The sequence below is a fragment of the Mus caroli genome, chromosome 7, assembly GCF_900094665.2.
Source record: "Mus caroli chromosome 7, CAROLI_EIJ_v1.1, whole genome shotgun sequence".
NCBI lineage: Eukaryota > Metazoa > Chordata > Mammalia > Rodentia > Muridae > Mus > Mus caroli.
In genome coordinates, this window is record NC_034576.1 from 99031258 (window position 1) to 99044963 (window position 13706).

Genomic DNA, 13706 nt, shown 5'->3' on the forward strand with positions numbered 1-13706 from the left:
AGACTTCTCTGGGCTTTTTTTCTTATCCCCTCCCCCATCTCAGAAAATAGAAACTCTAGCACTTATCACATTGTTTGTTGTTTTTATTAAATGACATAAAGGTATGAAGGTCCTGGATCATGGAGTTTCTGGTAAGAGGTAACCACTCCCCCTGCCATATTAAGACATGCCAATCATCTTAAAGTCATGAGAAACTCAAGATGATTCTAGAAATGAGGTAAAATGTATAAGAAAATGTATTTTTATAAGTTGGCCTTTGATCATTTAATTATTTAAAATATAAAGTGAAACTGTCTAAGTGGACTTTGTAAGAACTTATTTTTGGAGGAGATGCTGGTCTGATTTTGTAAGACAGACCCAAGACCAGCTACAAGAAGTTGTGTTGAAATATGAACTAACCAGTACCCCCAGAGCTAGTGTCTCTAGCTGCATATGTAGCAGAAGATGGCCTAGTCAGCCATCATTGGGGAGAGAGGCCCCTTGGTCTTGCAAACTTTATATCCCCCAGTGCAGTGGAACACCAGGGCCAAGAAGTGGGAGTGGATGGGTAGGGGAGCAGGGCAGGGAGAGGGTATAGGGGACTTTTGGGATAGCATTTGAAATGTAAATGAAGAAAATATCTAATAAAAAAATTGAAAAAAAAAAAGAAGTTGTGTTGAGCCAGACATGGTGTCCTACACCTTTAATCCCAGCACTTAGAACACAGAGGCAGACAGATTGTTTCAAGTTCAAGGCCAGCATAGTCTACCCAATAAGTTTCAGGACTGCTGGGGCCACGTGGAGAGATCCTGTCTCAAACCTCTCTCCCTCCCCACAAGAAAAGAATTAATGTATTCATTGATTCTGACTCTCTCCCTCTCCCCCACCAATCTCAATCTCTCTCTCCTTCCCTCTCCCTCTCATTCTCCCCCCCTCTCTCTCCCTCTCCCTCTCTCCCTCTCTCCGTCTCTCTCTCTCTCTCTCTCTCTCTCTCTCTCTCTCTCTCTCTCTCTCTCTGTCTGTGTGTGTGTGCATGTGTGTGAGTGTGTTCTGTCCCACTCCTTCCATGCAGAATTTACCAAAGTGGGGATATTAAGCTCAGTGTTTTACAAACTCTGCTAGTCTGCAAGAAAATTATTTTGAGTCATTTTTGTCATCTCCCATTAGACATCAATTTCCTAGGCAAAATGGAAATGTAGGACACTGTTGTGTGAGTGAAAAAGCAGACATGTGGCCAGAGGTTAATAACTCCCATTGCCCAGTCCTGAAAGAAAGAAAAATCACAGTGTTACTTCTACTCTTGACATTTGGTTCTGTCATCCTTCGAAGTCGAACAAAGCATCTTTGTGCATTATAAAGAGGCCTCCATTTATGTCTTTCCAAAGTTCTTTGGAGATGTGCCTCTCCATTTTGCATGGAAAGGTAAATAGTAAGTGGAGAGAAACCTTAGAAGCAGTGCAGAGCAAAGCACCCAGAGTATTAACCATAAACCACATTGCCCCAAATTCCTCCTGGGACAAGTGGCAACAAGCCATCAGAAACAACAGAGAGCCCTCCAGTACAGAAAACCACTGCCCACACTAAGAAATATAATCACTGCCATATCTGTTCTCAGGGTGGGGTAAAATGCTACAGAATGCCATTGAACTAGAAAGAAAATCCAAGAGCACTTTCAAATCGCTCTATGGACAATGAGAGATGAGGTCCCCTCTGCCTCAGCAAGCATGCTTGCTTGTCCTTGCCACTGTTGTCCACTGTTGGCTATTACTTCTCTTGCAATATCTGTTGAATGACATCAAAAGCAGGCCTTGTGAATTGTTCTGTTCTGCAGGGCTTTCAGCTGTGTGCCTCTCCAGGAGCCCTGGGGTCACTTTTCCATTCTTGCTGTGTTATGCTGTAAACTTCTTTTCTCAGGCTATCTGTTTTCCTACCTGGTCAGATCCTGGGAGATACCAGATAAGAATCACCAGTACCTGGTCTTAAGAAAAATAGTAGATTCAGGCATTGTTTAAAACGCAGCTCACAGTAATGACTACCCTAAGTCCTGCTTATGACCTCCATGTAAGAATAAAGCTTTCTGTTGCCACCTGGGATGAACTATGACATTTTTAATCCTTTTCAAACCCATTTCATTTTTTGAACCCTTCAAAATGATCTTTCTGATGCATTAGGTTCATTTCATGGCTCATGAAAGGGACACAGCTTCCTGCTGCAAACCCCTGCATTTCAGGCTTTAATGGGCACACAGATCATCGAGGTGCTGGAAAATGGCAGGTTCTGACTCATCAGGTCTGAGATGGGGTCCCTGATTCTTCATTTTTAACAAGCTCCCATGGGATGTGGATGGATGCAGCTTAAATCCTGGCAGTACCTTCAGCACTAGGGTTCTCCAGGGCAGGCTTTGTTCAGCACCACGGACAGAGAAAACCCATGCTTCCTTCCCCTTGCCCCAATACCTGAGCAATCAAACCTATGAGGCACCACACATGTCTGGCTTCTCTGCCAGAACTGTGTCTCCAACTGTCTGGGAAGCAAAAGAACCTTCTAGAGGCTACCTAGTGATACAAACTATGATCACTCTTCCACAAAGGAGGCCTCTTGATCTTCAAGGATAAACACCTTGGAATAGAGACCCTGCTGAGGAGTAGGAAGAGAAGGGCAGGGCTTGACAAAACAGAGGAAAAGCCTTTTGGGAATCAGCTCAGCTCCTTTCAGCATCCTATCACTCTGGCACACTACAGTTTTTACCTACTTACTGTGTCTTTGTCTTCATCTGGGGTCATGCAATAAAGGTGTAGAATGTCTCTCACAGATTTGCTCTAGTGAGCTGTAGTCTCACTCTAGTATACAGCTGTGGTAACAAAACCATTACATTAGTCTGAGACCATGACTCACATTTGATTAAATATGCTTGGATCCCAGAGCACATGTTTATACCAGGAGCAGCTGTGTATTTATACCAGTCTACAATTAGATTAGTCCTTCTTGGTGCTTACCATGTTAGGACCACCTGATAGCTTTGCAAAACTGCTGATAGAAGGGCCTCACCTAACAGCAGTTCCATCAGAACCTCTGAGTAGGAGGTTTCCAGTGTTGTTAGAAGCTCTCTACGTGGCTAGATTATGTGGCCCAGAGCAAAGATCATGGTATGCACCATATTCTCTGTGACAATATAGATCAAGTTCTAGGTACTTTTTTTTCCCTCCTCCTTCTGTTCTTCAAAATTCTTCCCAGATCTTGTCCAATGGGATGGATTCCCACTACATATCTAATGATTAAGAACTGGTGTGACTAACTGACCTGTACCTGTTCTACATGCACAATGAAAGCTACTAACATTTGACTCCATTTCTACCCAACTCTACAAACTTGGGAATAGATCTCACTTATCTCACTCTGAAGTGGAAGAAGCTGAGACTTAGACAAGTTGGCTGGGTCTGATGAGGTCATGCAGGGAATGCCAGAGCCAGAATCTCCATTTGATTCAGGGTGTCCTGGAGCTGTTTGGAACAGGCACCATCAGGCTTCTGAGGTTAAGGGAGACCCAACACCACAGACAAAACTTTGGGTTTTTTTTACCACTATCAATTTTACAGCTTTATGGAAAATACAGTCTTTATTAATATTTTATCGCATTCAGTTCAAAACAATAGTAGCCCTTATTAAGTATGTTTTGTTTGCCAAGAACTATGCTTGGTGATTAGAGCTGTCAATCAGCCCTAGGAGATTGGCTTCAGATCGATCTCCTTGAGGATGTCAAAGGTCATGGACACTCAAGTCTCCTAAGTACAATGCTGTAGTATTTACACATAATCTGTGTTAATCTTTGTACTTAATTAAAATCATCTATGGATGACTTCCAATACCCAAATGTAAATTCTGGGTAAACAGGTGTTAGATGGACTGTTTAGGAGATAGCAAGAATTAAAATTGGCCTACACATGTTTAGTATAGGCATGATTTTTTTTCCCCTCAAATGTTTTCAGATCTGATTGTTTGAGTTCCAAGGTGCAGAACCCAGACAGCCAGCAGTTGTATCCATTGCCTCTTTACCCAACTGAGTTCCATGATGCCATTGCAAGGCAGGTGCTGCTCCTACAACTAGGATAGAAAGAGAACCAAGTCTTGGATTGGGTTAATAAGCCTACCTATAAGGTTAAAGTCAGAAAGTAGCAAAGGCAGATTTGAACCCAGGCCTTCCTGACATGAGTCCAGCCACTACTTAAGCACTCTGCCCATTTCTTGTTTGCAGTGCAATGATGGTGAAATTATCTCATTAGAGCCTTGAGCTCAGAAGGGAGATGGATGACATGGTGGGAGCCAGGTTCAGGGAGCAGGTGCCAGATGGATGCAAGTGGGGATTGACCATCTGGCAGAAGACTAAACAAACAGCATCCACAGGCTAGAAAGGCTTCTTGTAAAAGTAAAATGTCTCTCCCTCTGCTCCCTGCTCCAGAAATTCCAGCATTCTTTATATCCCTCCCAGGACATGAGGAGGCAGGTTCCAGGCAATGCCACCCTTCTTCCTGCTTGCAGAGGAACACAGGGTATCTCTGTTGTTGCAGTTTGAGGTCCTTGATGATAGATGGCAGGTCATTTGTAGAGCCTGGAGCCATCATTCATGAAGGACAATGGCCTACTGGGATCTAACACATTTGGAGAAGAGCATGAAATGGACAAAGGGGGGATTATATGAAACAAAGTCAAAGGAAAACTGTTAGGAGTCTTATTTCCTGAGCCTTGATTCCAGCAGGGATGAAACACTCTGAAAGAGCTGTCAGCAGATGCACAGAGAGCCCAGACTTGTTCTCTAGCTTCCTGGTGTCCATCACTAGCCAGCATTGTTAGGGACTATATAGAATTTAGCAGAGGATTACCCTTTTTGGCAGTCTGGGCTATACTCTGGTGTGGAGAGGAGTCTGGTGTTTGTGAGATCTACTTTACTTTGTATGAGGAACTGGGTCAGTAACTTGAGAAGTATCAGTGGGAGCTTTCTTTGTCTGGAGCACTGGTCCCTGTGCATGGATCTGGGAATGTAAACAGATGAATGACTTTGTTTGGCTTGGCTTGGGAACCACTTTCTAAAATGTTAGAAGCCCCACTGTGTAATAGGAGGGAAGTTAATGCTGTATGTATGAGCGTGGGGTTAAGGATAATAAAAACATTCAAAGTCAGAGAAGTAGTCTCAAGCCTGCTTCTTTGTCTTTTGGCTTTAGATAAGCAAGTATCACTGGCCAGATAGTCTGATGCCTTCTAATACCTGCTAAGGGTGTGGCTTCTGGAAGTAGGTGGATAGCCAGCCTTGATGGTAACAAAGCACACAGCTCCCTACCATGAAGGTCCTGTGGCTTGGAAACTGGGCATATCATTAAATAAAAGGGAGCAGCCCACTTAAGGTCATGCTTAGGTCAGGGTTGTCAGGACTGGGGCACATTCCACCAAGCAGTCATTGTATCTTGGGTCTCCCCGTGATGGGTGGTAGCCTTCTGTGGAAGGGATGTTGGAAACACATTTTAATGGGTAGTGAGTGTTTGGTGCTTGGTGCTTACCTGGCTGCATTCAGAGGTGCTCTTTATTAGCCAATGCCAAGAAAACCCATTTCAGAACAGTATGGCATAGATTGAACCATAAGCCCTGCAGTTGTTCCATCTTGATTGGGTATATTCCTTGGCCTCTCTATAACTTGTGTGTGTGTGTGTGTGTGTGTGTGTGTGTGTGTGTGCACGTGTGTGTGTGTGTGCACGTGTATGTGTGTGTTTTCATCATAAAATACTGAGGCTATTGGGATATAGAGATGGCAGAGCAGTTAAAGATGCCAAGCCCGAGGGCCTGAATTTGATCCCAGGACCCACATGCCAAAAGGAGAGAACTAACTAACTCCTGTTAGTTGTTCTCTGACCCCCACATATGTGCTTTATTAGTGTGTACCACTCCATCCCACACAATCACACACACACACTCAAATAAATGAACAGAAAAGGAATGTAATAGGCCATATTTCATAGGGAGGTTATACATATTAAATTTGCAAAATATATTAATACTTGTAGAGCATTAAATAAGATAATATATTTAAGGTATTAATTAAACTAATATATGAAGTATTAGATAATCTAACAGAGCAGTTGCAATAATATCAGGCACATAGTATTTTATGCCTGTTTTTAGTTATTGTTATTATGTACATATGTGAGCAGGTGCACATATATATGTGGATACATGAACACGTGTATGTGGAGGCCAAACAACAAACTTTGGGGTCATTTCTCAGGAGCTGTCCATAACCTTATTGTTTGAGATATGGTCTCCCATTGGGACCTGGGACTAATCTGTTGGACTAGACTGGTTAGTTTTGGATCCCCAGTGATCCTACTGGCTCCACCTTCCCACTGCTGGAATTACAAGTGCGTGCCAGCACATTCAGGGTTTTTACACGGGTGCTGGGGAATGAACTCAGGGCCTTGCACTTGCAAGGCTAGAACTATACTAAGTCATCATGCTAGCCCTGTAAAACTGATTATAGTGAAAGCTTGCCCAATGCCCAACTTTGCGCTGATGACAGGGATGTATCAGTGAACATCATATGGCCCTTCCTTCATGCACTCACATTGTTGAGAACCAGCCACGTACATGACCATTCTCCATAACCGGAAGTCATACATCCTCTGAAAATGATTCGGGGAAGTGCTACAGGGAGTCATCAGTGGGAAAGATGGAAACCAATCTGCTGAGACAAGGAAAACCTAGAGAAGAGAGTGCTAATTATGAGGTTAAGGACAGGAAATTCTGACCTGGTGAAAGCAGATGAGAGCTTGTACCTGCCCTGCCTCACGGGTGCTCTTGTGAGAGTATAGAGACACTCTGTAGCTAATGAAACAGAATAAAAACTAGAAGCCACTTCTCAAAGCACTGGGGGACTCTGAGGGACAAGGGAACAGCGACTTAAATGACAGGAATGCTGCCCACATGTGGGCAAGGGTGAGGGAGACATGGAAGCATTCAGATTATTCCAGGAGAGAAACTGTCTGCATGATCAAAGGTGCAGAGGCAAGCCTGGCAGCAGTGTGTGTGTGCGTGTGCGTGTGCGTGTGCGTGTGCGTGTGCGTGTGCGTGTGCGTGTGCGTGTGTGTGTGTGTGTGAGAGAGAGAGAGAGAGAGAGAGAGAGAGAGAGAGAGAGAGAGAGATTTGCATGAAGACTACAGGGCTCATGGAGGGGATTTGGCCCAGGGACTTAGAGGATAAGTTGGAGGGGATGTAGTCCTCAAACCAGAGAGTAGCAGGTGAATTTGATTCCACTCCGAAGATTTTTATGGACTCATAAAACTGTATATTGTGAGCTTGTAAAGCATCAATTCAACCCACAGCGTAGGATTAACAAGGTACAACAGAAGCAAGGTCCCAGGAAATAAATAGTGCATCCACTGTATTTGTCCTTCTCCGTTCATTTTTCTGTTACTTGTCTCTCACACTCAGGCCCCAAGATCTCTGAGATGAGAGTGGCAGAGAGCCCATGAAACCAGCATTTAACATGTTGGGCACACTTCTGGACAGCTGACCTGTATCCTGGGACCACTGGAGACCTGTCAGCTTGAGCAGAGAAGTAGAAACAGAGGGTTTTGGTGGACTCAGGACTTTGGTTTCTTTGACTCCCTAGCCCTTGCCTAACCTGTGTAGGAAGTATGGGAATTCAGTGTACTAATCATTGTGAGATGCAGAGTCTGGGCCCACTATAGGTTTCAAATGCCCTGTGTGCACAGAGCAACCAGAATGGCTTCTATTGTGTGGACTCCCAGGCAGTGTCTGTCCTGGAGGCTGTGAGTGGGGAAATGATTTATTCAAAGCTCACTCCTGCCTCTCCATGCCTAGGATAAGCATGAGTGTGGAGAATGCAAGAAGGAACCCCCACAGACAGGTGCCCAGCTTCCAGCCTGCCTTCTACTCTGTGGTCCTCACCCTTTGCTCTTCCAATCTCCATAAGGCAGGTGCTTCCCACATTCTTCAAAGCTCATGGAGATGCAGTGTGTGAGGTACCCAGGTGGAACCTGGCACTTCTCAGATTGACAGCCACCGCTTAGCTTCTCTCCTTCATTTGTTCCTAAGAGCGACTTTCAAAGAAACCATGGATCCTGCTCACCGGAGTCCTGGCTGTTCTTTGAAGTTCGAAACCCAAGTCTTTCTTATATCTCAGATCCGGGGCCAGTTTTGCATGTTAGCTTGACATCAAGGTGGAGTTGCTGAGCTCTCTCCTAGCAGAGAGTTTATTTGCAGCTTCCTTACTCTGATGAAGGTGGGGATTGACAGGCTGAGTTCCTCACCACAGAGATGTATAGCGCACTCCTGTGTGCAGGCCAGATCTGGGCACAGGGTAAGGATTGATGGATGAGGCAGAGCCCTTTCTTAACTCTCAGACTGATTGCAGGGCAGACGAACCATCAGTGGCCGACCTGCTTGCTGGGTGTGTGCTACCGTTGATGGGGACACAGGAACTGTGGTTTCCAGAAGTTTCACAACTGCTTCTGCACGGAGGAGTTAGGACCAGGCTCTCGCTGTCTGACTCACATGGATCTTTCAGGTCAAGTCTGAGATAGTCAGTTCTGCAAAGCAAGGGTATCGGGTGGGAAAGAATAGAACACTTTCAAAACAAAACAAAACAAAACAAAAACCACTGTTACTGTCACTTTAAGAGTTCTCAGATGAGGAAACAGATGCCATGAGAATTCATGAATACCAAATGATCAACAGGACCCCGGCAAGTCTTTTCTTTTTCTCTGGGTGTCTCCCCATCCTCCACATGAGCATCCCTTCCAGTTCCACAAGCCTTGATGCACAGTGTGTTGCTCACAGCCTGCAAGCCAGTGTGAAGCCAGCTTGGCTCTCAGTCTATTTATCTTATCTCCTATTTATATTTGGAAGCCTGTTTCTTCATCTGTTAGAACTGCCTGCATCGCACGCCCTGGAAATGTCTCTGTTTACCTTGATGTGCCGTGAGCACGATCCAGGGTTATTAATAAAACAGAGGAGCTTCCCAGCTGCTAGGGCTAAACTACTGCTATAAAATCGAGGGCCACAGTTGAGGGCTCTAGTTGCCCTAGAGAGAACTCCCATACGCTCCACAGGCCCATTTGACCTTAGGGACCAGGGTGGGGCAAGGGACATTGAACCAACCTGCCTGGCAAGCAATGCCCTGTTTTACCTTCTCCTGCCTCAGATGGTAGAACTCACATTTCTGAACATCCCATAGACAGCAAACAGACAAGGTTTTGGTTGCTCACTCTGTCTTAGCACAAACAGAACAAAACAGCAACCAATATCTCATCAAAACAACTGTTTCCACTATCTCCTAGAAAGCCCAATTTGCCCATGACAGGCCTGTCTTCCCATGTGGCACCCCCAACATTCTGTACCATGTCAAATGAGAGCTACCCCTTTGTCTACGTTTGCCATGATAAATTACAATCAAATACAACCTGGGTTTATTTGGCTTCCAATAACGGGAGAGAAGGAGAGCAATTTGCTGAGTCGGGGAAAACCTGGAGCAGAGAGTGCCAGTGATGAGGTTAAGGACAGGGAAGACACCCTGAGCTGTGAAAGCAGATGAGAGCTTGTACCTGCCCTGTTTCACAGGTTCTCCTCTTGTGAGAGCATAGAGACACCCTATATATTCCTGATAATGGTCCATCGCTGAAGACAACCAAGGCAGGCTCACAAGCAGAGCAGGAACTCAGAGGCAGGAACTGAAGTAGGGACTGTGGGAAAAGGCTGGTTACCGCCATGCTCCCCACGGCTCACTCAGTTTTCAGTTATTTCTTTTACCTTTAATATCATAATGCACTGCCCAGGGCCACCTGCTCAGAGGTGACACAGTGAACTGGATCCTCCTGCTTCAATCTCTAATCAAGACGATGCCCACCCAGGTCAATCTGATGGAGATATTTTCTCAATTGAGGAGCCTCTTCCCAGATGACTCTAGCCTCTGTCAAGATGACAAAAACCAGTATCCCCTGTCACAGGGGTATGAGGTTTTGTTTGCCAGTCTCCACCCCTCTCCCTCTGCTTCTATATACTCTGTATGGGACGCCTCCCAAGTAAGCTTGCCTCCCTAGACCTGCATGTGATTTGGTCTTCTGTGATACTGTAACTATGTATAATTATTGATACACAGTCCCCAGCTACAGTTAGTCAAAGTAAGAATTTGGGGATAGCATAAGAGTAACACAATCAGTGGAAAACATTCTTGGAATGATGAGGATTCATTTCTCGACAGCTTAGGGATAAACCAGGATACTTTTTCCATGATGCTCGGCAGTGAAGCAAGGAGCTGTCAGTCACACAATCAAAGGGGGAAGCAACCAATCCCCCACAGTGCACTGTTTCTAAGCTAGAGTGGTCAGTAGGATCAGGTGTACTGAGTGCATTTGTGTGTGTGTGTGTGTGTGTGTGTGTGTGTGTAGATGAGGAGTGTCTTCAGGTGTCTTCTTCATTTGTTCTCCATTTCGTTTTTTCAAGATAGGCTCTTCCCTGAGCCTAGAGCTCATTGATTTGGCTAGCCTGGCTGGCAATGAATTCTAGGAATCTGTAGTCTCTGCCTCTCCTCCCCCAAGTGCTGGGCTTACAGATTCACACCACTGTGTCTGGCTTTATGTCGGTGTGGAGGATCAGAGCTTTAGGGCTTTATATCTCACACCTGGCACTTTACCAACATGGCCACTTCCCCAACCCCTTAAGTGCATTTTGACTCAGTAGCATTTTTAACTTACAACAGGTTTGTGAGTTTTGACCCCATTATGAAGAAAAGAGAGTCTATACACACTGCGAAACCTTTCCAGCCATCAAGATCCCCATTCCTATGCATACCCTCATTCTGATCTCACTGCAGCCTGCCAAGGAGGGAGTGGCTATTCCCTTTTCTCGGCTCCAGAAACCAAGTGGAAGAAATAAATGACTGTCCTGTGTTATGGGTTCAGAGAGTCTTACTCGGGTATGGCTCTGCACAGAGGGCAGAGTGTGGCTAAAGAGGCAGCAGGTGCCCATGCTAATGTCTGGTAAGTCATACTTGCCGTGGAGCCCTGTGCAGAGACCTGCCCCTCCCCTTGGGAGCTCAGTTTCTTCCCACTATAAAGTGAGGTTACTGCCCTAAATCAGAGCTTCTTAATGTGAGTGTATGGCCGGGAAGAAAATAACTGAAAGTTAGCATTTTCTCCCATTGAGAATATAGGCAATAAACCACAATAGCATTAGCAGTTTCTGGGACTTTGTTACCAGGAAGAATCAGATATTTTTGTATCCCATTATAGTTATTGGAGATGCCTCAAAATATCATTTGCACTCATCACTACCTCAAGGTTATGATAGTTATTAGACAAGCTGTTAGATCTTGTTATGACTTAGAAAGGAAATAAAAATATAACAATCACAAATTTCTCATTTTAACATTTTGATAACTATTTCAATATAATTGGTTTCCTTTGTAATCTGATTAGTTTTTATTTTGTGCATTTAAAAGTTTTTTTTCTTTCTTTTCTGGGAAGAGGATCTACATGTTTTAAGGATCTGCCAAAGGGGTTTGTGGGACTCCAGAGGTTAAGTCCTTGCTGTGTCACTGCAGGACCCCAGGTTCCACCAGACCCAGGTTCTCATTCATCAGCCTCCCCCCGCCCCTCACCCTAGCACACTCAGCCCCATCTGCTTCCACACCTGAGGCAGCTGCAGAGGTGCTCCCTTGGGCTCCATGCAGCTCAGATGGCATTCAATTTCATCAGACCAGTGCCTTCTGGTCTATAATCTAAGGGAGGCTGATGCTGTCACAGTCATATGGGTTGAGTGGGAGGAAGGAGATGGAGGCTCTAGGCTCAAACACATCTTTTGAGATAAGCAGCATTTCGTGCTCAAATACCTTGGTTTTATCCCTCCCAGCTGACATCCTGTTCTTCTACAGGGTCCTCATGGGAGCATCACAGACCCAGAGAGTATGGGTGTTTCTTTGTGTTTTATAGGAAAGGGCACGGGGAAGGCCAGAGTCCAGAGCCACAAAGGACAAGATGTAGGAAGAAAGTAAGGATGGTGAAGCAATCAAACACACACACAGACACACACACACACACACACACACACACACACACACACACACACACTGGAAAACAGAGCTGAGGACAGACTGGCAGGGGCAGTCTGTTCTAAGGGCACAAGGCACAGAAGAACTTGTGATGGGACCATACCAGAAGTTGAGGTGAGAGATGACTATGGCTTCATGTAGGGTCACAAGTGCAGGCAGAAGTGGAGAGAAGTGGACAGAAGCTGAGAGAGCCTGAAAAGACAGAACCAGATGAGCTAAAGGATAGATAGCTAGTGGATGGAGATAGAGCTCAAGGATTTAGGGCAACCTAGGTGCTCCACTTGCTGACATGGGGACCAACCAAGGGAGGTTCTCTAGTGAGAGACTGTAAGGTACCAACTACTGCCATGTGGGTAATAGGTGGTTCCTAGCATCAAGACAATTGTTTCTCTTTTATGCTAATTACTCTGCAGTTGAGAAAACACATCACCATCCCATGCTTCCATGGCAACTATTAAACTAGGAGCGTAACTTCTACTTTAGGGGTTTGCTGTGATGGTTATTGCAAATATGAAGTAGAAGCATCCGATGCATTATGAGCTGTCCATGGCCCCAGGTGGTCTCTAGCAGTGCTCCAGTCCCCAGGAGTCTCAGGGAATCCCATTACAAAGAGGCACCTCTGGAACATTTCTCACTTAGGGGATGAAATTTGGAGTCCATAACAAGTCTGGTCATGGTGATGCTGAGTCTGTTTTCTTGTCTGTTGGGCGGGAATACACACTTTTGTCTCTAGCCCTTGAGATTGTGTCACACAATGGCATCGTTGGATGGAATTCACATAGTCAGTTTCCAGGATTGTCTCTGTGGCCCCTGGTCAGCCCTGTAAGGTCTCTAGCTCATTAGGACCATTAAAGTTGAAGCTCAGTGAATTAATGTAAAGTTCATGTAATAATTCACCTTACCCAGCACATGGTAGGTACTTAGTAATGGTAACCTCTGTGAACAGCTGAGCAGGACTAGGCTAGAGCCATGAGCTGAATGAGCTGTAGCTCTGGACCCGTCTGCTTCAACCTCCCTCCATCCTAACACCACCATTCAGGATATCTTCCTCACAGCCATCAAGGGGCTCAAGATCAAACTGGGCCCTGTGCATCCATTGGACTGGGCTGGAGAGATGACTTGAAGGTTAAGAGCAGCAGCTACTCTTCCAGAGGTCCTGAGTTCAATTCCCAGCAACCACGTGGTGGCTCAAAACCATCTATAAACGTAATCTATGCCCTCTTCTGGGAAAAAAAGGAACCTCATCCTTCATTTTTTTTAATTTATTTTTTTATTAGATATTTTCTTCATTTACATTCAAATGCTATCCCCCAAACCCCTTATACCCTCTCCCCTCGCTGCTCCCCAACCCACCTTCCTCCTACTTCCTGGCCCTGGCATTCCCCTGTACTGGGGCATATGATCTTCGCAATACCAAGGGCCTCTCCTCCCACTGATGGCTGACTAGGCCATCCTCTGCTACATATGCAACTAGAGACACAGCTCTGGGGGGTACTGGTTAGTTCATATCGTTGTTCCTCCTATAGGGTTGCAGACACCTTTAGCTCCTTGGGTACTTTCTCTAGCTTCTTCATTAGGGGCCCCGTGTTCCATCCAATAGATGACTGTGAGCATC

General features: G+C 45.3%; 1 protein-coding gene and 1 long non-coding RNA gene across 4 annotated transcripts in view; one reads left to right on the forward strand and one right to left on the reverse strand.

The window, feature by feature from the left end:
• Tenm4 (teneurin transmembrane protein 4) overlaps positions 1-13706 on the forward strand; it is a 699747-nt gene that overhangs the window by 115258 nt on the left and 570783 nt on the right. The window lies entirely within an intron of this gene.
• LOC110297535 lies at positions 7291-9770 on the reverse strand. The gene is made up of 3 exons (XR_002378296.1): positions 9588-9770; positions 7933-8573; positions 7291-7566 (listed from the first exon to the last, which is right to left on the reverse strand). It is a non-coding gene; the product is annotated as an uncharacterized LOC110297535 (long non-coding RNA).